Source organism: Triturus cristatus, chromosome 5_2 (genome assembly GCF_964204655.1).
Source record: "Triturus cristatus chromosome 5_2, aTriCri1.1, whole genome shotgun sequence".
In the NCBI taxonomy this organism is placed as follows: Eukaryota; Metazoa; Chordata; class Amphibia; order Caudata; family Salamandridae; genus Triturus; species Triturus cristatus.
Window position 1 is genome coordinate 321895317 of NC_140588.1, and position 26730 is coordinate 321922046.

A 26730-nucleotide genomic window follows, 5' to 3' on the forward strand; every position below is an offset into this window, starting at 1 on the left:
TCTAATGGCCGATTTACCCAATGCAGTGGGACTCAAAAATAAGTCGGGGCAGCCAAGAATTTCCATCTGGTCCTTAATATATCTAATCCATGGAATGTCTAACACCTTTTCCAGGGTGAGACAATCTTCGATGATCAATTGATTAAGATTTGGAGTAGGTTGTGCCCAAATTCTCAGCCTACGCAATAACGGGGCAACCGCAATCTGGTCAGAAATAAAACCTGCTGCTAATTCCTCATGTATATTAAAAACTGGCGTGAAAGCAGGGACTGAAAGCAATCTACGTAAAAAAATGTTTTCTACCCCTTGGATTTTTCTGACATCTGTATAACCCCAGATGTCGCTCCCTTAAGTCGCCACAGGGAAACACTTAGCATTATAGATCTTCATAAGTGCGGGTATTGGTTTTGGTCCTATTCTTTTTGCAGTCTAAAGTGACCCTCGATGCTCTAGCTAATACATTCTTTTTGTGTGCATGCTGCGTGCACCATGAGCGCCGGTCATCAAAAAGTACCCCTAAATATGGGAGAGCGGGGACTTTTACTAACTCTAGACCCTTGCAATAGAATTTAACCTTCCTTGCCTTTTTTGAACCTATGGACATAGCATGTGATGTTTTAAAATTATTGATTAGGTCCAATGACTCCATAAAATTTATAAAACAATTTAAAAGCGTTTGCAGCCCCCTAGCCGTCCTGGCCACCAACACCGCATCGTCAGCGTACAGAAATGCGGGAAGCATTGTGGTGCCGGCTCTGGGGATATCTTTACAGCAAGAAATTAGAGAATCCCCAAACTTATTAAAATAGAGGGTGAACAGCAAGGGGGCCAGAATGCCGGACCCCTCTTTTTACTGCCCATGAATCAATCAGGCTATCATCTTCATTGAAGCGCACAGCCGCTGTTGTATTTTCATGGATGGCTGCCAGAAATGAAATTAAATCAACATCTAGCCCTATATCCTGAAGGGTCACCCAGAGTTTTGATCTGTTTACAAGGTCAAAAGCCGAGGTTAGGTCCATAAAGGCCAGATGGAGATCCCCGCGCTTTACAACTGTATACTTCCCTATCACCAAATGGAGATTAAGGCATTGGTCCAGCGTACCTTTCCCTTGCCTAAAACTATATTGGAGATCGGATATAATATTTTCTTGATTAAGCCACTCTGTTAAACAGGCCAGGACAATTTTCCCCATAATTTTGGCCGCGGAGTCAAGGAGTGAAATAGGCCTATAACAAGCCGGATCATCGCTTGCACCCTTCTTAAAGATCGGTATGATAACCGCCTTGGCCCAAGTCAGGGGAAAACCAGACAGGCAGGCTGCATTAAAAACATAGGTTAAAATCATTGCCCATAGCTTAGGATCTGCCTTGTAAAGGTCAGCCGGTGCTCCATCGGGACCTGGAGCTTTCCCCCCTAAAGTTGCTCTAATCGCCGTATGGACTTTGTCAATAGTAAAAAACAAGAGGGTGGCATACACAATCACTTTCTAATGTCCCTGCGGTAGTTCCGGGTGTCACATCACTGTACACTTTCCCAAAGTGTTGCACCCAACTCTCAGCAGGAACGAAACAATCTTTACTGGCGTTTGGTGTATCGTCAAACAATGGGCTATTTACAACAGACCAGAATCTAGAGCTGTTGGCCAGCACGCTGGCCTGACTAAGCTCCTCCCACGCCATCTTCCTTAATTGCCTTTTCCGCCTTTCCACTGACAGTTTGTATGCCCTTCTTGCATTCTTAACCTGTGAGACCACCCTGGGTTTTTGGTTGAGTTCCCACATGAGTTCCTTATGGGTATTCTTACAGTTTCCATCAAACCATTTTTTAAATTTTGGGGGCCTCCGTCTACAAGTTACAGTTAAGTTTGAAGCGACCTGCTTTGTAATCCGGTCAAAGGCATCAAGGACAGATAGTGGTTGGGAGTCCTGGTCTGAGCATATCCCAAACTCCTGTGCACAGTTGGTGATTAAACTGTCAATAAAACTGTCAGGGGTAATCCTTTCCCACCTCACCCTACGTGCTTGATCTATAGGCACAATATTTACGTTATTAAGTTATTAAGAGCAGACCCAACAACTCAGCACTGATGATGAAGAGGATCCCCCTAACATGTACACTGACGCACTGCAACAGCTTAGGGACAGCTCCGGCACCCCACCTCCCGGAGCAGGGCAGCCCAGCTGCATCCATGTGACCCTACCCCCTGCACAAACCACTCAGCAGGAAGCACCAACCACCACGGCTGTCACTCAGGACACCCACGACCAACACATGGCATTCCAACGCTGTGTATAAGGGTGCCAGGAGAAGATGTCAGACCAGCTGAGGGTGCCACCACAAGGCCTGGCGTGGATGGATGCTGCTGCTACTACTACATCCACATCTCTTCCCCCGTAGTGTAGGTGCCACACAGTGCAGCAGACAAAACACCACCACCTGTATGTGAGGCACCTGACACATCAGAGGACGAGGAAGATGATGATTCTGGCCTTGTGGCTAGAATGAGGTGGTAGCATTCATCTCAGCCATATGTCCAGGGACAGCTTGTTTCTGCACTCTACATCTTGTCCTGGAATGTCACCTCCCACTGTCCCCCTATACACTGAGCGACACTCACCTCGGACCTGGATATGGACTGCCATGATTTGTTTGTACACCACTGACAGCAATCACATCCGGCCATGACCCAGATAGGCATTGAGACACACATTGTCATTCAAATCAACACACATCACAGTTGAATACAAATGAAAGTGCGTAGACTTTCTTAGCATATGTGTGTCATTACGGGCAAGATAAGTGTCACAACATGCAGACCAATGCTGGCGTATGTCAGAATGAGGAATGTTGCCAAGCGCCTCTGTCCAGTCTGGGGGAGTGCCTCACCATACACAGGTGTGTGTCAAGGTACGTTGTTGTCCACTCATGTTTTCCTAGTCCATGCGAATGCAGCCATGTCCACTGTTGTCATGGGATATGTGACCAGATCTCCAAGATGTAACAAGGTGTCGGGATATTTGCAAGGTGTTCCAATCTGTTGTGGCTGCAGGTACGTAGTTGCTTGTCCATGAAAGCGATTGCAGCTTCGTAGTCTAACATTTCCAACATGAGGTCGTTGTCGACTTCATCAAACAGGACAGCAAGGAGATCCATTTGCAGGTCCAGACAAATGTGCTGCGTCCACCCCCTTACACCAATTAGCAGTGCAGCCCAATAGGGGAGCGGCTCAATGTAGTCACTGCATACAAGGGTTTGTGCAATCTCCCAGGTCCTGCTGCCAGCATGTAAGCCAAGTATCCAGGTGTCCCATGAACAGGTATCACGGTGACACTCCTGGTCGTGGGCCAATAAGGGGCACAAACACATGTCAAAATTCAGGTCATCTACCGTCCTGTTGGATAGGCAGACATCCATGGACCACTCGAATATGCATGACTGACAATGCAACACAGGCTGTACGCAGGTGACGTTGGCAAGGTGGAAGCTCAGCCGGTAACTGATCCGCAGCACTGCCATTGGCAGTGCCCCCAGTAGATGCAGCATTCGTGCACGGTACAGTCCCACATGACAGGGGTTGTGCATGTGTCCGGGATGTTCGGCCATTGCGTTCGAGGCTCGTGTTAAAGCGGCAGTATTGTGACCAGCGCAAGTCATGTGGATGAAATGCCACATCTCGGATCAATGAGTTGTTTTAGTGTGCACTGGTTGTACACCTGGGATGTTGTGGGAGTAAATGTGAAGGCCATTCTATCCAAGAAAACCTCAAGCAAGGACTACTGTGTGTGGGTTGTGTATACATTGGTCCCTTGTCCGGCTGTGGGTAGTGTGGGAGTAGGCATCAGCTGCAATTGTATCTGTCTGGGGTTGCCGGGCACATGCACTTCTGAGGTCAGAGGTGCAGATGTGCTTCCGCCTGATATTACAGACAAAGGAGCTTTCATCCCTGATGTGAGTTTGGAATCTGCTTGCGTTCATGAGATGTGAAGTGGCTTGTTGGGGGTTGGATGGGATGTGTGCCACTTTGGGATTCATTTGTGACATGTCTTGCATGTGGCATATGAGCGTCATCACTGTGTGTTACATTGCCTCACAGCTGCATTTACTTGTGTGCGCTGCGAGATTGCATCACTTGTAATCCAAGGCACAGTATTGTCATGCCTTTCTGTGCATGTCCACATGCCTGACAATTACACTGTGATGTTGGCTATTTGAGGTGCTGGGCCACGTGAGTGTAGGCCTATGGTGAGGTTGGGGCGGACACAGCTATGAAGAACATGCCTGGCTGCACTGCAACTGTTAATGTGGCTGGGCATTTTACTAATGCTGCGGCAATACAGATACACACAGCACTTGGCATGTATGATCCTGGACCCCCAGCGGTCTTGCGCTCCTTCATTACTCCGTTTGTGCGGGCCCACCCTCCGGGTGCCTGCTACATTGCAACATTTTCACTTATGGAGGGACTTAGCTCCATGTCCCAGCTCTTCCCCACTGCCTCAGGTGACATGATTGTGTCCATTGTCCACAGCACTACATACACCAGCAGTATATGTCCACATGGCCAGGTCTGTGTTCTGCATACTGAGGTCTGTCCAACACATCACAGCCACACTTGGCATTGTGTGCATTCTAAATCATGGGCGACTTGTCTCCTTCACACATACTTGGTTCCCATCTCTACCCACATTCTGCTATTGTGTAGCTGAGGGGCCATGCCATTTTCTATACTTCTGCTGTCCTGTTCTGTGCAACTTGGGCGGTAGTCCTGGGGGGTGGTCCTGGGGGTGGTGGCGGTGGATGTTGTGGACCTCTTGGGTCTCTGGGCTGCATGATCAATGTCTCCATGCCATGTGTTGGTCTGCAGATGTGGCTCTGGGCTGGGCTCCCTTTCATGCAGCAGGTAGTCTTCCTGCTTAACACGAGTGGAAGGCAGGTGTTAGATCCCTGCTGCTAACGCACCTTAACTTCTGTTTTTGCAGATATGGCTGGTGGTTGAGAATGTCGGGAAGTGGTGTTTTAGTGTGTTTTTGCACGGGAACTCCTACTCTGCATGTCATTAGCGTTAGTTGTGGCTCTCATCCATGGTGATGTTTTTGCATACTCTATCGTGGGTTGACTGGGGATATGGGCAGTTTGCACCAGCTTGGAGTGGGGAGATGATTCTTTCGCAACTTTTGGTGCTCTAAAGTGCAGATAGCTAGGAGATAAGTCCTTGTGAATATACCCCTTTGTCCCTTTCAGTGCTTAATTTGTCAGATATTGAGTCCAGGTGCTTAGAGTTGTGTAGGAGGCCATGCCCACATCCCCAGGCTCATCACACTTCCTCTACTGGCTCCACCCAAATACTCTATTGGCTTCGCCCACCTATTTCTCTGAATCCAAAGTGGTCTTGACTAAAAATTCAAGGTTATCAGAGGGGGCAGTTGAACAAGACACTATCAGTTGACAGCTCGCCACTTACAAAAACCACTATCCCACACTCAGTTAAGCACACCGAAGGGAACCTGCACAGCAGGAAAGTGAAACTTTAGTGACAACTGCCTGTGTAGTCTGTGTAGCAGCATTATGGTACGGCTAGGTTGGTGAGCTGTCCTGAATAGCGGCCAATTGGCTCCATATGTGTGCTACCGTTAGCCAGTACAAGGCTTCAAAGAACTAGCATAGCACATTGATTTGTGGTACTTCTAGTTTCCCTTTATAACATTGCACGAATGTGTGCTGATGGTAGAAAAACAAGACTACCCAAACATGCCACTCAAGGCAATATACATCATTTTTTTTAAAGTTATAAGCCAGAAGCAGTGGACGAAGAGCTGCAGGCATGGACCCCACACTATAAAACGTAATTTAGCATAATGAGTCATTTCAATGCTTTGTAGAGAAATAAAACACTGAACACTGGTACATAGCTGATGCCAGAAAAACAAGACTACCTTAATGTGCCACTCAACGCAAAATTGCCTTGAGTGGCACATTCAGTTAGTATTGTGCGCTACCAATGAACTATTGCAAAGTGATCCACAGATCCTGATGAAAATATATTAAAAAAACAAAAGCAGGCTCCTGCGCTTCGTCAATTTTCGACTACGGGGTGGGCCATGTCCTTGCGAAATTTTGCAAATGAAGGAGGGGGGACATACGGGCCCTCACTCCTGGGCCTTATAATGCCCCTGGGACCACCACCTTGATGGGGCTTCTTTACAAATCAATGCAGGGGAGGCCCATACAGATACCCCTCTGCCCCGTACCACCACCTCCCGGGGCATATTTGCTTTTAAATGTGGGGCCCCTTGGACCCCCCAGCCCCTGGGCTGCCAATTCCTCTGGGCTTTAAGTTGAATAAATGTGGGGGGCTCGTGGACCTCCCCGCAGCCTCAGGGACCTCCACCTCCTCAGGGCATTTCTTAAATTGAATGCAGGGGGTTGCATGGCCCCCACAGCCCTGGGGTCCTCCACCTCTCTGGGGCAAAATCAAGAATGGAGGGGGCAACGTGGTCCCACTTCTGGAGACTTAGATGGCTTGTTTAGAAGCTCTCTTTCTATCAAAGTAATGCCGCCTCCTGCAGTAGTTGAGGAGCTGGCAGGGACTGTGGCAGGCATGAGGCCAGGGCACAAAGAAGAGAGGCAGGTCCCAAAGGGATGGGGTACCTGGGGATTAAATCGACCCGGAAGAGTGGCCATGCAGCCCACCTCCCCTTATTTATGAAAAAAATACAAAATAAAAAAAGAGGACAAGGCTGAGAGATAGGGTCACCAGGGCTGAAATCACCCAGGGAAGGTAACCACTCAGCCCTTCTCCCTTTAATTTAATAACTTTTTTTAAAAGGTTGGGTCCCAGGGGATGGTGTCCCAGGGCCAAAATCGGCCTGGAGAGAGGGGACCATGCAGTCCTCCTCTCCCATTGAAAAAAGGCCTGGCCCGAGCAATGGGGTCCCCAGGATAAAAATGGCCCAGGGAAATAACAGGCAAGTCACCAGGGGCCCCACCCCCTTTCACCACCATGCTGTAAATGTGCCTTCTGGCAATCAACTGGTTGGGGTATGAAGCCCTCCTTGGCTGCAGAGAGTCCTTGGGTGTCAACAAGCCCTCCTGTTACCTCAGAGCGGGATTCCTGAGAGGACTTTGGTGGCCATGCCGCCTTTCTCCACCACTCTGCAAACGTGCTTCCTTGTGCACTGCTGGTTGGGGATGAAGTCCCCTGGCTCCAGAGGGTCTTTCGGGGCCAACAAACCCTCATGTTATCTCCAGTAAGTCCCACAGAGAAGGATTGCTGAGAGGTCTTCGGAAGTCATGCCCCCTTTCTACACCACTCTGCAAATGCGCCTCCTGGCATATTGCTTGTTGGGGGATGAAGTCCCCTTGGATTCTGAGGGTCCATGAGGGCCAACAAGCCCTCCTATTACCTCCAGTAAGCCCCACACAGCAGGATTTCTGAGAGGACTTCAGAGACCACGCCCCCTTTCTCCACCACTCTGGTTGGGGGATGAAGTCCTCTTAGATTCTGAGGGTCCTTGGGGACCAACAAGCCCTCCAGTTACCTCCGGTAAATCCCACAGTGCGCGATTGCTGAGAGGGCTTCGTAGGCCATTCCACCTTTCTCCCCCACTCTGCAAACACACCTCCTGGGACACTGCTGGTTGGGGGATGAAGTACCCTTGGCTCTAGAATTTTCTTTTTCTTTTTTTTTCCTCTTCAAGACCTTTATTGACAGTTCGCAAAGTTGACACAGTAAGGTGCCTACATCCCAGCGAGCCGGCACTGCATCTCACAGGAGTTCATAACGGAGGGGGCAGGGGAAGATTCACAGCAAGCCACCTACAACCCATCGGGCCGGCCGCGTAAGGGGGGGGCATGCAAGTTATTCAGCCAACTGTTCAGGTCTTTAATAAACATTAGTAACACGAAGAGAAAAAAAAGAAAAAAAAGGGTAAAAAGGCCACAGTTCCCTTGCCACTGTTCCTCGTCTACAGCAATGATCGTTGCCACCGTTCCTCGCCATGTGCCCGCCTCTCTCCCCGCCGCCACTCTCAGATCCACAGATGGCATAGCACCCGCCAGACCGTTCCCACTATCCATTCATGAGTTTACCTCATCTCGGTGTCCCCGCCCCTCTCAGCCTCCCCTCCCCGGGAGCTGGGCTGAGTTAGGATCATCAGTATCAGTATGTTGTAGGAGATATATTTGCAGAGGGGCCCAAATGTCCCATGGGCAAGTTGTAGGTGGGAGAAGTTCAGCATAAGTATGAAGCTGATCTTGAAAAAGTATAAGGCCGTTCATCCACTCCTTAAATTTTGGGGCGCGTCCTTTCCCCCAGCGGCATGCAATCCGTCTTTTTGCTAACAGAAGGGCCAAAGAAGTGTATTTTCGGATCTTAACAGGCAATTTCTCAGTGTACCCCAAAAGTGCCACAAGGGGGGTATAAGGTACGCGCACCCCGGTCATCTCATCCAATGCGTTAAAAACCACCCCCCAGTAGTGCCGGACCAGTGAGCAGTCCCAGGCCAGGTGTCCAAACCCTGCCACCTCCGCTCCACAGAGGTCGCAGCGGTCATTGTCACGCAGCCGGAGACGATGCAATCGGGCAGGTGTATAGTACAGTTGGTGTAAATATCTATAATGTATGAGTCATAGTCTGCTGTTGGCCAAAATGTTGCCAGTCTGCTGACAGCAGAAAGATCACTGTTCTTCCGTGAGGGGGTGTCCCATGTTGTTCTCCCATCTTGCTTTAGCCGGGGCGGGGTCCCACTCCCTCTCCTTCTGTGTAATGTTATACAGGCGCGAGACTACATGTTCTGTGGAATCCTGCTGCATGAGGATGTGCAAGGGGACCATAATGGATGGCTCCAGGGGAAAGCAGGGCGCAAGGGCACAAACATTTTGTCTTAGTTGCACATAATAGAAACGCTCTAGTGGGATAGGGGAGGAGGCACCAAAGAATTCTTCACTGGTGCAAAAAGTCCCTTGTGTGTACAGATGACCCCAAGTGAGCCGAGAAAGTTTCCGTAACATCCAACACCCTCCACCCTCTGTGTAACCAGTATGTCGTGTCGTCCTCGCAGAGGTACCAGAGGTGAGTACAAAAGGGGGGTTTGGAGTTTCTGCGCCAGATCCCACCAAGCACGGTGGTGCATTGGACAGTCGTGGAAGCCAGGTGTCTAGGTACGGCCGGAGCGCTCAAGTATGCGAGTAAGGAGTGGGGGCCATATACCCATCTTCCACTGCCAAATGAGGCATGTATAGGGGTGGATGGATCCAGTAGGCCACAAAGTGAACCTGAGCACAGATAAAATATAAGCCAATGTCAGGGACTTCCAGGCCTCCAACGTCAAAAGGGCACGTGAGGACCTCCCAAGCCAGTCTGGGCTTCCTCCCGCCCCATATCAATCTGATCAGCTGTGACTTGATACTGTTAAAAAAATAGCGTCTCGGAGCGTACGGTATATTAGTAAACAGATAGAGAAGCTTAGGTAAAATCACCATGTTAAGCAAAGATACTCTGGCAGCCATTGATAAGGGCATCGCAATCCATCTGGTTATTTTGTCCGTTAATTGATATAATACGCGTCCATAATTGTCCCTCATCAACTCTTCCCGACAGCGGGAAACACGGATACCCAAGTACGTAACCGATTCCACGCACCAAGCCAGGGATAATCCGGCTCGAACCGCGGGGTAGATTCAGTCAAGGGGAATATCTGGAACTTACCCCAGTTCACCTTTACTCCCGACAGTCTACTGAACATTATCATGACACGAAGAATTGGATTAAGGCTTACGTCTGGTTTACGCAGATAGAGCGTCAAGTCATCCGCATACAATGATATTAAAATTTGCCTCTCCGGATAGACTAGGACATACTCCCGATGATGTTGTCGGATTTTCGCTGCTAACGGCTCAATGGCTATAGCAAATAGTAGGGGTGACAAGGGGCACCCCTGTCGTGTGCCCCATTAATAAGGATCCGCGCCTGCAGGCCCGAGTACAGCAGATTGATCCAGACCAAAAAGGGGGGGGACCCCATTCTCTGCAGTACGAAAGCAAGGTAGTCCCATTCCAAGGAATCAAACGCCTTGGTAGCATCGAGGAATATTGCTGCGGCGCTGGTTTCTCGATCAATATCCTGCAGCATCACAAACAACGTGCGCAAGTTATGGGAGGTACCTTTAGTAGGCACAAAGCCTGACTGGTCCGGGAGGATCAGTGCGGTCATCAGGAGGCTGATACGGTTAGCAATTAAGATAGCTAGGATTTTCGCATCCACGTTTATTAAAGAAAGGGGTCTGTACGACTCGCAATATTTGGCATCCTTTCCTGGCTTGGGTATGGAGATGATGTGAGCTTCTCGCATAGAAGGGGGGAGAAAACCAGATACTCTAGCCTCCTCATATACATGTTGTAGGATCGGGATGAGCAGGTGATGAAAGGCTTTATAAAATTCCGCCGGGAGGCCTTCTGGTCCCGGCGCCTTCCCGGATGACAGCTGCATAATAGCGGCTATCATCTCCTCATCCTCATGATGACGCAACAGAAAGTCCCGATGACCATCCCCCAACCACGCAATCGTGGTATCTTCAAAAAAGGAGTCAAAATCGATAGAGTGGTCTCTTTGAGCCTTATACAGACCTTTATAAAAACGTTGGAACGTTGCCACTATAGCCTTCGTATCCCTGTGGGTCTGGCCGTCATCATCCTTGATCTCTAGGTCTGTGTTTTGAAAAATGTGAGGGCCGGCGCTGTCTGTATTTTTGCTTCAATATGTTTCAGATCACCCTCAAGCCTCCGCATTCTGGCCCTGATATCTTTCAGGACCCCTCCGCTCTTAGCAATGCACAGTCCTCGAATGGTGACTTTAAATGCCTCCCAAATAGTGGAGTAGTGCCTAACCGAGTTTTCATTGCGCGGGAAGAAGTCTGTGATCAGCAATAATCATTTTTAAAGTAGATTGGGATGTGGACCAGTGGCGGGGTTTTGGGTGTGAGCAGTCCAAAGCAGGCTCAATAGTGACATTCAGGTCTCCCCCCATAACAAGTGTGTGGAACCTATTTCCAATATTTTACCCCAGAGTATTCTAAAAAAAATCAGGGTCATCAGAGTTAGGCCCATAGCATGACACCAATGTAAAGGTCTGTGCGGCTAATCTACCCCAAGCAATGGAATATCGACCCTGCTTATCCACCAGAGACCCAATAGGAGTATATGAAGATTTTTCCTCACGAGGATGCACGTGCCACATGCATACGATTAGTAGGAAGTGAAACTGGCAGAGCTGGCCCATCTAGCGGCAAAGGTAGGGGAGGCACTAGGATTAAAATGAGTTTCCTGCAGCATAGCACATTGTATATTATGATGGTCTAAATATGCTAGGATATGTCGGCGCTTGCGCGGGTCCCCTAGTCCTCGTATGTTCCATGTGAGGAACCGATATGTAGGCTGAGTCGGGGGATCAGTCATAGCGACAGGCGTAAGAAGACATATTCATCAGCGATGTGTGTTAAGTGGCAGTTGCGGATCGATCGTGCAACGAGGGTCTGAAGAACATTGGCTTGTGGCAAGGCATTGATCTGACCAGTTCTCTGGCCAGAGATAAACTTCCCCCCTCCCACATCAGCAGCCCATTCCTGTCGTGGTCCCCATCCCTCCCTCCCCCCCACCATCCCGTGTCCCTAGAGACATCGTCTCTTCTTCCTAAACAATACAACTGAGTAAAAACAGCAAACAATCAGAGCTGTATAAGGTATACAAGCAGTAGATGGGTTTGCCTGATGGGTGAGCTCTAGAGGGTGTCGAAAACCTCCTTGCAGAAGTGAGGGCATTCGGGCAACGTTAGAAAATCATCACGTACCAGTTCAGATATTAAGTCTATGGCTTACTGGGTGATCAGTGCGAAAATATCAGCGTTCTACAGGATAAAGTAGACCGCCCCATCCAGTACATTATAGTCTCAGTAGCTCTGAGCAGCGCACCCCAGAAGTCCATACAGATCATCCTGTTCAGTGTCTGTGCCGTATTGCGTCTCCCCCCGCACCCCGCGAGGGATATCGTGACGGCAAGTTCCTGTCCATTATGCAAAGGATAGTGTAGGGTCAATGCGGTAGTTCATCACTCTATGTCAGAGGCACCGCCATGTTCTTCCAGGGGGTTCGGAGGAGAGGCGCGGGCCACCTGCTGTCTCGGCAAACCTTTGAGAAAGTCCTGTGCCTGTTGGGGTTATTAAAAAAACCTGTTTCCCCGAGTGCGTGATTTTCAGCCGTGCCGGGAAAAGCATAGCGTAGGGCAGATTGAGCTGCTGCAATTTCTTTTTGACTAGAATAAACTTACGCCTCTGCTCCTGCACCGCCATGGTAAAATCGGGGTAGAGAGAGATGTCCATGCCTTCAAACCAGAGCTGCCCGTGTTCTCGGGATAGGCGGAGGGCGGCATCGTGGTCCCGTTAATTTAGTATTCGAGATATGATTGGTCGGGGAGTGGCCCCCGGGACAGGTCGTGCAGACAGGGTGCGGTGCGCTCACTCCACCACCAAAAGTGGCAGGAAGGCTTTCCTCCCAAACAGAGTGATAAGGTGACGCTCCACAAATTCCTCCATACGCCCTGTAGCCGTCGTCTCGGATACACCAAGGATGCGAAGGTGATTGCGGCGAGAACGGGATTCCAAATCTTCATTCTTAGCCGCAAGCACTTTTAGAGCCCTCTCCAAATCCAAAGTCCGAGATGTGGTGGCAGTGGCAGTGTCCTCGAGGTCCGAAATCCGGCGCTCCGCCTCCGTCAACCAGTCCTCATGCTTATCTACCCTATGCGTGAGTCCGTCCAGCCGTGCATTCATTGACTCCATCTTAGATTCGATGGAGGTCAAGCTGAACTGCATGATGAGCAGGAGTTCCTTTAAATCTGCCATGGAGGGGGGCTGGGAGTCCACATGATCGTCCTCCTGTTCTGCCTGTGAGCGGGTAGTTTTTCGCGCTTCAAAGGTCAGCTTTGGCTGGCGGCCGTCCAGTTTCCCCATCTCCAGGACCTGGGAGGTGCAGTCAAGTACCAAAGCGATAGGGGAGAGTGGTCGACCACGAGCACCAGATTCCTCACTTTCTCTCTGCCCTGAGTGTGTTTCTTAGGTTTATCCTCACCGTGTTGCGCAGATCACTAGGAAATCTCTAGACCCCAAGCGGCAAGAAGGGACGGCGTCCTCACAGCGGCCAGCCAAAAGCGAGCTCTACCCCTCCAATGTCAGTGTCCAGCCTCTCCCCGGCCTCCACGCTGCCTGACTCGGGACTCCGCTCCGTTTGGTTCCCGGTGCACTCACCGCTTCATTCAGTAACTTATCTTGTGGGGTGGTAAGGGGGGCCTCCGCATGCAGTCCCCCTGCTCCCCCAACAGCAGCAATGCCGGTTTAGCTTTCTCCTGCAGGAGCAGGGAAATATTTACACCAGCTGGTCCCTACCAGGCAATGTAGGTCCAAAGAGTTTCTGTCTCCCTCCCCAGGGCAGCCAGCCCCAGGGGCAGGATCGGCAGGGTCCAGGCCCCGGTTCCCAGGCCGCAATCCCAGCTCACCCTCAATGTCCTCCTGTCAGCCTCCACTAGGATTCTCTCTCTGGCACCGTAGGGCTCGAGCCCTAGGTGGTTCCCGCAGGCAAGCTCCCCCGCTGATCCAGGGCGCTCCAGCGGCCCGCCAGCAGTCCTTGATTCTCTCAAGACCACAGGGGGAGGGGGAAGGGGCATCGCGGACGGCCCAGCAGGGCGCCGCTTCTGCGCCCCGGTGTCCGGTCCAATCCCCCAGTCCCCTACGGCCAAGCCGTCACAGTCACAGTCACACCCTCCTGTGCAGGGTGGCAGCGGGAGTCCCTCCATTGGCGAGACCGCGCTCACAGGTAACACAGACCTCACCAGGTTATCAGTATGCAGTACTCTCCGCTAGATCCTTGGGCGCTGCAGATTCAGGCAGAGTCACCGTCTCGGGCAGGGACGGCGGGCCGCCTACACTCCCTCCGGCCAGCGCCAGCTACTCAAACCCGAATCAGCGAGATTTCACTCACGCCCTCCGGAATTCAGTCGTCCTCCGCGGCCGCCGCCATCTTGTAAAAATCAGCTCCGGCGCTAGGGAAGGCAAACTCGGTCTCCTCTGCTCAATTGCAATTTTGCCAAAGCACATTCAGTGCCTCATCTGCCCCAAGCCTTTTCAGTGTTTTAAAGTGGTTTCTCGTACGAGATGACGCGGATATCTGGCGGATGGCAGCCCGAACGGCAAGAGCCTCACACGAGCGCAGCCATCTTGCTCGGCGCCCTCTAGCGCCCCCGCTCTAGATTGTTCTTTGGGGCCAACAAGCCCTCCAGTTATCTCCAGTAAGTCCCACACAGTGGAAATTCTGAGAGGTCTTCGGATTGCCATGTCCCCTTTCTCCACCACTCTGCAAACCCACCTCCTGGTGTACTGCTGGTTGGGAGAAGAAGTACTCTTGGATACTGAGTTCTTGACGGCCCAAAAGTCCTCCTTTTACCTCCAGTAAGTCCAACAAAGCAGGATTACTGGGAGCATATCAGAGGCCGGCCCCTGTGTATCACCACTCTCAAGCGCGACTACCAGCCAAAAAAACATAGAAATTCACTTAAAAAAACAAAGGTTACAGGGATGTTATAGTTAGGAAATAAAATTCGAAAAACTTTAGAAAATTCACTTAAAAAAACGAAGGTTACAGGGCATTATGGTTAGGAAATAGAATTAAAAAACCTTAGAAATTAACTGAAAAAAACCAGAGGTTACAGGGATGTTAGGCTCAGATTTTACTCGTACAAAACCAGCGAAATTTAGCAGTTATAGTTACCTGAGCTAACTATAAATTAATTCCCTGTAATGCACTGCTTATAACCTCCCATATTACATCACTCGTGACATGGTCAGTGACATCACTGATGACATCACTGATGATATCTCAGATGACATCACTGATGACATAATGCACATAACCACTCACACACTGACTCACACCCCCATATACCCACTCATAAGCCCATTCACATACCCACACAACTACTCATATAGCAGTTCATAGGCCCATACCAGTGCTCACACACAACTCACTCCTCCATAGAGCCATTCACACATATAAGCTTACATGTCTCAATATGACTAACCTGAATACATGTATTCACTTCAACTATAAAGCACCCTAGACCTTAGGTCTTATAGGTCTGATACGTAAATTAAAAGAAGAAGGGAGACAGTAGGTTAGAATATATATATAGACTTATACAAACACTTGAAATTATCATTCCACATTAACATCAGTCACTTGTACAATGCGCTCGAAATTGGGCACTATGATAATGCCCCATTGGTTGTTATAGTGACAATTGTATATACAGTACAAGCACGTCAAATGTGCATTTAAACATACTCAGATCTATCCTTTGTGACATGCCATCTCAAGCCTCATGCACCGATTTGGCATGTCTCCAGACGTTGGCCGTCATTACTGATGCCGACATCAAGAAACACATCTCCCATGAGCCTTCATTCAGGAACTGCCTCGGACTTATGTAGCTGAATGACATAGGGACCATTCTCACCCTGAATGGAGGTAGCTCCAGTTTGAGAACGCCGGGCTCCTCCTATGCAGGTGCAGACAATTACCTGGTTACTGCGGATCAACACCAGCATAAAAACGCATCCTCTGCTCCACTCCACACACATCTCGAGGAAGGAGCAGACACATCTAGGTTGACTGTAAAGGACGCACCTTGATGAAGTAAGAGGTGGAATGAGCAGAGGGACATGATATCCCTAGATATGTGTGTTTGTGAATGAACATGCATGCTGTGTGCTATAATTCAGACACCTCCTTATTAGCTTAAGAGTGTGACTACAGGGGTCCCTGTGCCCTTCTTCCATTCGGAGCAGAAGACTCAACATTTGGGTAAGATTGTGGTCTGGTCTCACAACTATAAAAATGACATGATTTTACCTCACATGTGTAGTGCCACAAACCACGAAGCATGCAATGCTTGCATGCTTACAAATATACATGCATTATGATGCATCTCCTACACATAGAGTATAGAATGTTAAGGATATTCTTGTCTATCCATAGGTATTTGAAACCCAGACTAGTTAAGAGGGAGACACAAGCCACTCTTTCTTGGAGGCAAAGCTGAAAGCATGATTGCCTCATTAGGATCCAATATGCCCGTCCTGAAGAAAGCCATGGACTCAATTGAGCCACAAGGCAGAAACATGTTGACGGTAACAGTGGTGATGGGGTACTAAATCCCCTTATCTCCACAACTGATTTTAAACACCAAGAGGGTCATTAGGATGCGTCCGCCCGCCATCCTGTCGGAGAATGGGACTGCCCGCCATCGGTGTGGGGGTCCCGTTGCAGACATTAGGATGCACCCGCCACACTGGCGGGCGCATCCTACATTCCTGACATTGCGGCAGGCGGTGCTCTCAGCACAGCCCGCCGCAATGCCAGGAAGGCATGTTGTGCGCTTCCATGCACAACGTGGCAGGCACCGCGCGGTGCCTGCCAAGTTGTGCATGGAACTGCAGGGGAGTACCATAGGCAAAAACCGCATACCTTTCCGTGGCGGCGTTGTCACCACAGAAAGGCACATCCCTGCATTATGCTAATATATTAATGGCGGTGTCTCCCTGACACTTCACCATGTTAGCTGCTTTTCCGCCCAGTCGACTCTGCGACCAGGCGGAAAACCGGTGGACGGTTTTTCCATCCGCCGGGGTCCCCCCCGCCATGGTAATGTAATGGGGGAAATTTGGAAGCGGGCGGTGGTTTTTAGCGGGTGGATCGCCACCGCCATATGCCCGCTATCCAAATGAGCCCCCAAATGTCATGTCTAGCGACTAAATAATTTTTAATATGCCACATTGTTTTTTAAAAAAAATACTTAAGTCACGGGTCCATTCTTAATTAGAAGTGCCTCCCTGACTCCAGGTGAAGGCCTATTCTCCACCAAACAGGTTTTTGGAGAGCATGGGTTTTCCATTGATGAAGCATGACACCTCGTGGTGTGTGAGGACAATCTTTTAAATATTTTTTTGTATGTCCAATTCTTATACTGATAGTGTTGGGAGGGATACATCACGTATTGCTAAATTTTGAAAGATTGTCAGGGAGCCTATTTAGTGTACATATATTGTGTTGGGGTGTCATCTCACCCTTGTGGTGTTGGTGTTGGTGACAAAACATGTCAGCTGTTTTTCTGAAGCAAGCACCTGTTAAGAGATGGATTCTACAGATGAACATCGCTATACCTTATGTGCCTAATAAATGATGTTTCTACTTCAATTACCAATGTGTTTGGACTTCTAAATTGTTTTAATACAGCTTGAGAGCTTGTGTTGACAAAAAATTTAACCACTGTGTGGGACTTGCTAGAGGTAACAGGAGGGGTAGTTGGCCCCCAAGGACCCTCAATAGCCAAGGGGATTTCATCCCCCTACTAGTAGTGCACCATGAGGCATGTTTGCAGAGCGGTGGAGAAAGGGGGCATGGCCTCCAATGATGTCTCAGCAAACCTGATGTGTGGGACTTACTGGAGGTAACAGGGGCGGTAGTTGGGCCCCAAGAAAGTTGGTGGGGGCCAACTACCGTTTCCTGTTACCTACAGTCAGTCTCACACAGTGGGACTGGTAAGAGGTTATCGGAGGATACATCCCCTTTCTCTACTACTCTGCAAACGCAGCTCGTGGTGTACTACTCATTGGGAATGAAGTACACTTTACCCCTGAGGGACATTGGGGTCAACAAAGCCCTACTGGTATCTCCTGTAAGTCCTATACAGCGGGTTTCCTAAGAGCTGGTACTAGGCTCAGCTCTCTTTCTTTACCACTCTGAAAACGTGATTACTAGTTAAAAAAACATAGAAATTTACTGAAACAAAACAAAGGTTACAGGGATGTTATAGTTAGAAATTAGCATTTTGAAAAACTTAAAAATTCACTGAAAAATCCAAAGGTTACAGGGATGTTATAGTTAGGGTAAGATTTCACTCATACAAAACCAAATAATTTTTGATGTTATCGTTAAATGTGTTAACTATAACTCATGCCCCCGCAATGCACTGCTTGTGACCCCACATATTACATCACTCATGACATGGTCAGTGACATCATTGATGATATCACTGATGACATCTCAAATGACATCAGTGATGACATCATCCACAGCATCTCTGACGCATCCACTCAAACCCCTTTAGAGATCTTTTATACACCCACTGCCACTCCCACACAACCATTAGCAGATCTATTAACAGAGCCATACCAGTACTTACACACCCATTCACTGATTTATAGATCTACACACACATTCACTCACTCACACAGCCACTCATACCCCCACTCACTCACTAATACAACCATTGACATATCCACTCAGACACCCATGCAAAAACTCACACAATGAGTGAGTCACCTATAGAACAACTCACACACCTAGACACTCACCTATACAGTCAATCATATAACCACTAATGCACCAGAACAGTTACACACACACCCTTACTTACTCTTACAAATAGTAACACATAGTCACCTATATAGTCACTGACAGAAGCATGCAGTCATCCAAATAGCCACTCTCATTCACTCACACATACAGTCACTCATATACCCTGTTACTCACATATACTGCCTTTCACATACCCAGTTACTCAATCATACTGAAACATGTACTTAGTCACTGACGTAGACATACACACATTCACTCACCCATACAGCTTCTCACTCACACACTCAGTACTACATACAGCTACTGACTCACCCCCTCACTCATCCATATAGGCAGTCACACACCTCCTCACCGATATATACAGACACCAAGACAACCATAAAGGTTGTCAGACAACCAATCAATCACCCATATAGCCATTCATGTACTCACTAATATACTCATACACTCACTTAAACATCAACTGACAGACAGCTACACACATTTACACAACCAGTCACTCACCCATACATTCAGTGAGACACCTAAGCACTCACTTATAGTCAGTCATGTAACCATTGAGTCATCCATCCAGACACTCATACACCCACTGATTCACCAATACACCTTGATATATATATATATATATATATATATTTAACACTCATAAACATGTTAAAAACACTCACAGTCACTGGATGATGTCATCAGTGAGGTCTTTTGAGATGTGATCAGTGATGTCACTGACCATGTCATGAGTGATGTAATATGTGAGGTCATAAGCAGTGCATTGTGGGGGCATAAGTTATAGTTAACTCAGCTAACTGTAACAAGTGAAATCTGACCCTAACTATAACGTCCCTGTAACCTTCTGTTTTCTCAGGGAATATATATAATATATGGTATCTAAGCTCTGGAAAAACCTATTGGATGAATGTATCTGTTAATAGCCATACAAATATCGAATGAACTTTATTTTTATGTTGTAAAAAACCATGATGAAATGTTTTAACTTTAGATATGTTTAAAGCTGATGCTATGGGTATCATTATAAATGTTTTAAAACTATGTCTGTGTATTTGCTGACCTCAGTTGAAGTCTATATCAAATTTAAAATAAACTAAACTATAATATATGGTATGGGTTGGTGAGTGTGAGGGTTTTGAGGGTTTCTGAGGGCTGTATGAGTATGTGAGTGGGTGTGTGAGTGGCTGTATGGATCTGTGACTGGATGTGCAAGTGGCTGTATGGGTATGCGAGTGTCTGTTTGGAACTGTGAATTTGTGTATAGGTGGCTGTATGGGTCTGTGAGTGGGTTTGAGTGGCTGTACGGGTATGTGAGTTGGTGTGTGAGTGACAATATACATCAGTGAGTGGATGTGTGAATGGTTTTGAGGGTGTTTGAGTAGGAATGGGAGTGATTGTATGGGTATATAAGTGGATGTGTGAGTGGTTGTATGGGTGTCTGAGTGGGCGTGCGAGTGTGTATGCGAGTGAGTGTGTGAGAGGTTATATGGGTGTATAAGTGGATGTGTGAGTAGGTATGTGAATGAGTGAGTGACTGTGTGAGTGGCTGTATTGGTGAGTAAGTATTTGTGTCAGTGGCTGTATGGGTGAGTGAGTGGCTGTGTGATTGGCTGTATGGATGGGTAAGTGGATGTGTGAATAGCTTATGTGGGTGTGTGAGTGGGTTTGTGAGTGGCTGTACTGGTCTCTGAGTGGGTGTGTGAGTAGCTGTATGGGTCTGTACAGTGGGTGGAGAAAGGGGGAAAGGCCTCTGATGAGCTCTCAGCAATCCCGCTGTGTGGGTCTTACTGAAGGTAACAGGAGGGGTTTTTGGTCCCCAACGATCATCAGCATCCAAGGAGTCATTATTACCAATGAGTAGTGTGGGATTTACTGGTGGTAACAGGAAGGGTTATGGGCTCCCAAGGACCCTCACCATCCAAGGGGACTTCATCCCCAACAAGTAGTGCACCAGGAAGTACATTTGCAGAGTGGTAGACAAAGAGGGTGGGGCCTATAATGAGCTCTCAGCAATGCCGCTGTGTGGGACTTACTGGTGGGAACAGGAGGGGTTCCTGGCCCCCAAGGCGCCTCAGCATTCAAGAGGACTTCATCCCCCAATGACTAGTACACCAAGAGGCACGTTTGCAGAGTGGTTAAGAAAGGGGGTGGGTCCTCAGATGAGCTCTCAGCAATCTCACTGTGTGGGACTTACTGGTGGTAGCAGGAGGTGTTCTTTGCCCCCAAGGCCCTTCACCATCCAAGGGTACTTCATCCCTCAACGAGTAATGCACCAGGAGGTGCGTTTTCAGAGTGGTGGACAAAGGGGACAGGGTCTCTGATGAGCTGTCAGTTAGGCTGTCATTGTATCCCTCTTGGAGGAGTGGGCACTGCCAGTAGTTTCAAAAGCACATGCCTGACTCCAAACATAGGAGGCATAAAAGTGTGAATACCAGGGGATAAACATACAGTCACCGTTTTAAAAAGAAAATGTAAACAAAAAGAACGCCCCTAGATGTTGCGTTTTTGCAAAGAAGTAAGAAAGTCGTTTTGCAAAGTTCATCATGTGTAATTAAGGCACTGTGAGGATTGCTGTGGAGATCAATCCAGTTGTAATTCTAATACTTGGTCTAGTGCTAGAAACTGCAACAACAAGAAGGAATTGTCTTCATCCAGAAATTAACCCTGGGCGGAGACCTCCGCTCCACCTGCGGAGTGTGCGGAGATTTGCCTTCTCGCAAGAAATGCGCATGCGCGGGCACATGCGCATGCACAGTTCTCTCAAGCATTGATACAGTGAGGAAGAGGAGGAGGGCAGCCTGGGGATACCGCAGTAAAGAGGTAAGTGGTTTTAAGTTTATTTTTAATTACTGCTAACTTACTTCTTAATAGGGGGTTGGAGGCGGGTGGCGTAGCAGAGCTCCACGGAGTTCCACGAAGTTTGTTTGCAACTCCGTGGACCTCCGGGTAGCCCCGTTACGCACACTACACCCAGGGTTACCAGAAATCTGTGATAACATGAATCCTCCCATAGAGAAGACACTGAGATTACAAAGAGGTGAATCTACACCAAACAAGGGTACTTCCTTTTGACTTTCTGAAGCAAGTGCTTCTTTGTTTGGTGGAGATGTCCTCATTTTCTTTGGCATCGACAATGTGTCACCAAAATTGACTGGAAACTCACTGGAAGGCCTTATGGTAAGTTGTCGATCCTCGTGGCAAAAGGCTGGAAGACCACTACATACCACTAAGGTGGATGGGAGCAGAGCTTCAGGTAATTTTGTATATTTTAATATTTAAAGTCATTTAAACTTGGGAGGGGTCCTAGCCAAAACTTAATGGGGCAGGGGGCCATTCAGCCCACCACACTGGGCAGATTTCAGCCCCAGGGAGCCCATACACTGGGACCTTGCCTCTTCATGTTGGGTGCTCTCGACCCCATCCAGGGTACCCAGTTTGGAATGTTGGGGACCACGGGGGAGCCTCAATGTCCGCAGTCCCTGTCATTGGTTCAGATGGAGGGATCTGCTAAATATGCAACTCCCAGTGTGCAGGATTAGCCTTTAATCTGTTTCCCTGCCCACTTGAGTGCGGGCAGGAAACAGATAAAAAGTCCACTTCCAGCAGGTGGGAGCAGCTTTTCTGCACCCATCAGCTGGGACTTGATTTACTGTTTGCTCTCACTTTTCGGGAGCTGTCATAGCCCCCACCAAGTGAGAAAAAAACAGCACTACATAGGGGACATAGTGGGACATAGGAGCTGCCCTCAGGGTTGGCGGTCCCCAGGTGCATTAATGGCTCCAGGAAGGGGGCCGCGAGGCCCCCTTCGTTTTGCTTGAAGTACCTGCCCCGGGGACGTGGTGGTTTCTGGTGCCGAATACGGCCCGGGAGGGGTGCCCCCTTCCCTTTTAGCTAAACTTTTTGCCCCGGGGAGGTGGTTGTCCCCAGGGTCCTACTGGGCCAAAAAGGAGAGTCCACGAGGCATCCCTCTGATATGTTATTAAAGCTCTGGGGTTGTGGTGGTTCCTGATCCACTCAGGGGCCTAAATGAAAACAAGCAGGGAGACTGTACTTGTTCTTTTTTTTATTCTTACCACAAATTAGTGAATATTCGCTATTTTGCGGCAACCTTTTTTTTCAAATATGATTTCTGTCCTGTCGGGGGCTAGAGGGTCAGGGAATTCATGCCCCCTTTTCTATATTTTTACTTTTTTTGGGGGGGTCACCGCTAAGGCTGAGTCCCAAGATGGCTGCTAACACTTCCTGTTGTGTTGGCAGCTAATCAGATCTCGTCACAAGATCGGCAATGTTCTCTGAGGATTTCCGACCATAGACATGCAAATTTGGATTCTCTGTAACATCTCCAAAACTACTGCATGGATTTAGACCAAATAACAAAAATGGCACTTTCTGGACCAAGAGCTATCTTTCTGCCAAATTTGGTGTAATTATGTCCAGTGGTTCGGGCTGTAGTCGTGTCTAAACTTTCTATGAGAAGTGACATAGGTAACACACTTTTTCTGACCTCCTTTTTCTTGTCTTCCGCTTGACATATCACCTCAAAACATTCCAAGCACAGCTAGAACCATTGGGGTACTTTCTTGAAAAACGTTTGTGAAGATTCGTCAAACAGGGCCAAAATTATAAGCAAGTCAAATAAATGCATATAATTAATTAAGAAGAGACCCGTTTTGACAGATCAACTGTCATTTTCAATCTAAAAACATGCCATGTTCGTGCTTCATTTAAATAGTAAAAAACAGTAAACATAGATAATGCACTTCATCATTTGTTGCTCTACATCCCAATGTAAATTTCCCCCATTGTTCCACATGCTGTAATCCAAATGCCAGCCTTAAATGCAGAAATACAAACACATCAATATTGTTTTTTTCGTCTGATAATCTGCAATATTACTGGTTTCCACCATTTTCAATATTGCTTCAATAAAACCTGGGACTGGATTATCACAAACTGCAACTGCAGAATCTATTTCTTATACTCCTTAGCCCACAAATGCCGCAGTAAACCCCAGCTGGGTTCTGCAGTCCATGCTGCCTTTTAATCTCAGTACTTGTGCCTCCTTTTATGCCCAAGAGCTCAATCATTTTTCAGAGTTGTTCCATTTAGGCCAACCGGCAGTACAGGTATTTATGGCGTTTTGTCCATTCAGTTCTCTGTGAGCAATTCCAATACTACCCGTCCCATAATACCTCAGTTAGCTTCCACATGAGTCATTACAATCCGCCACCTTTAGCAACACAGCAGTTGATATTTGCAAAGTCGGGGTGAGGCCTCCCCATAAACAATCTAAATTCCCAGTGAAGTACTGGGTATTTTAAGCCCAGCGGTGCAGGGGACACACCCTATGACTTCTGGGTTCTTCCTGTTTCAGACCTACAGAAACACAGAGTCTTCTGGGTGAAGTCAAAGATCAGTTTATTGGCTGCAGACCAATTACAGGCGTCCTAGAAGTACAACAGCGTGTATGTTCTCAGGAGACTGCTGAAAATCACAGAAACGAGCTTCATCTTAAATACAGATTTTCCTGCCTCAGGCATACATTCCTTGGCTTTATGGCATGGTCATTTAGAGTATACATTACAAATGAAAACGCAGAGTCATGATGACCATCCCACATTCCAGTTAAGCCAGCCCGCAATTATTTACACAGCAAAGCTCAGATCCCACATCAGATATCGATAGGCCCCAATAAACATGAGCATCTCATGTTTTGGGAAACAAGCCATAAAGCAGGAACAGTCAGATGTGAAAGAGATTAGCTAGAGGCTCGTGTAGGATGAAAGGACTTTATGGTGTGTCAAGCCCTGATGCTAATCACAGGTGGCCAGGGGACGGGGAACTCGTGAGACCAGTTTGACACACAGCAGCGGAGCCAAGCTGGCCAGGTCACAGAGAAGTCAAGGAAAGGCACATGTGCTCTACAAGGCCCGCATTCACTTCATGCTATATAGCCTATGTGAGGGCAACCATAAGATGGCCACCGATACAAAATGGAACCCACCTAGTGATGTATAATAGCGTATACACAGTGCATCCTCAACTAAAACGCTACACAAAGCACTTGTACATACCTCATTAACCATTCGCGGTTCACTATTACCGAGATTGACAGGGGTAGGGCCTTGCCTCCCACGCGGTCCCAAATTCTAAAGTACGACAGACCCTCCTTTTGCCCTTACATAGGCAATAACTATACTCATTTCAATCCGAGTCTAGGTCAATATTCACGAAGTCATGGAGATGTTGCTGTAGCATCATCCTATTACTTAGCTCGTCCCTCGATACAGGTTTCCTTACACATAATGTAGCACAGAGGCCACATATCGCAGGAGCACACTGTATGCACAGACAGAACAGAAAAAGGATGGCTAAGACCATTCCAATGACCATCAGAACTTTCCAACCCCTGGCAGATATCAGTTCCCAGAACCACCCCACCAGTGACCAATCTCCTTTATCCACGTGTATGGTCTCAGATATTTTATGTAGTTTGGAGATGGCTTGATAAACTGTTGGAGCGTTGTCTGGTATGAAAATGCAACAACTGGATTAGATAACCTTACATACCCCACCACGATCTGCAAGTATGACGTCTAGAACCATGCGGTTCTGCAAAGTCATGAGGCGATCCGCTTGGAGCTCAGCTGTCAAATTACCAAGGGCACCAGCCGTAACATTAACAGTGGATTCAACCACACGAGTCAGCTGTCTCAGGTTCCTACTATTAACCATAGGTCCCCAAAACGGCAGGAAACCCAAAAAGAAATCTCCCGCTTCCTGACCGGCAGTATCCTCCTTACTAATCACGCCTCTTACAACTCTGGTCTTGTGATAGTCAGAGGCGGCAGTAAATGTTGGCGGTAGCAGATTTGCAATATAACATGTGCCCGAGAAGTCAGGGGGCAACCATGTATATGCTCGGTCATTGCAGATAAAATATGTACCCTTGGCAGCCAAAAACGCAGGGGAAAACTGTGACGGAAAAGTGTACGTTTCAGTACAGTCACTTCTTCCCAGTTGAGCTCTAGGATTCGGACCATTACCTTGCAAACAAAACCGACCTATGTGCGGTACGACCCAGATTGGGGATGAGATTTTCCGCTGTCTTTCACCCAGACTAATACTATACCCCGTCGCGTTCCACCCTACATAAGCTCTCAACTCTTCTTTCGGAATGGATGTGTATGCATCAATATCTCTGCTCATATCGGCAACTCCTTTCATTAGAGCTTTATTATTGGTGCTAGGTCTGATGGAACGCGGTTGTCGCGGGGAGTAGACTTCTAGTGCATAGAGAAACATGGTCTGGAATGCCCATGACGATCCATTGTAACTATACGGCAGCACTAGATAAGGAATACCCTTATTAATGGTATGTGGCATTAAACCACACACCCAACAATTGGTCGTATTCATGACTAATTGGTGCTGGTGCAAGAGCTGACTAAACGAATTGTTCACAAACTCTGATCGTCTGGCTTGTTCATGTTCAGGTAAAGGGTGAAAAGAGTGTGAGGAGACAGTAGGAAGAGGTATAGGCTGTACAGTGGGTGCAATGGGCTCTTGAGAGGAGAAGAATACAAATCCTACAGTAAACACTACCATACTACATAATGCAAACAGGCATAGAAACACAAAACGTTTGTTTTTCATAATTTTACACATTCTTGTTTTAAAGTTCAGTTCCTCAGTGAGTCTCTCCATCTTACAAAACTCCATCCTCTAATCGTGCCGCTCGCGGCGGGTGAGTATCTTCTGCTAAGGAGTACGCCCGTCAGTCCAGGGAACGCCCTAGACCAACCAGAACCATCGACCTAACGTCTTCGGCCTGTACCCCAAAGTCTTGGCACCGCGACCCTGCGGCTGAACCCGGATGGTGGTTCGAAAAACAAAAATCAAGAAAGTCCTTCAGATGGGAGAGCTCTGGTTATCAAAAAATAGAAAGGTGAAAGGAAAGGAATATTTATTTGTCCATGGGCCTTGGCCTTAGATCGTAACGAGAACGGCCAGGTACTGTTTGATCTTGGAACAAAAGTTCAGGCTCTGTAGTGTCCAATCGAATTGACGGTGGCACAGCTTCTTGCAAAATATCGTCACTTTCCTGCGCTGAAGTTGTGCCTTTTATGCGTGCATCACTGAACGGCACAAAACGAGGTACAGTGTCTGTTTCAGAGTCTGCGATGCCCTCCTGGACCCACTGGTCATACGGCAGAGGCAAAGGGATTCTTTTGATGTGGGCGCCGTGGATCCAGTTTTTCT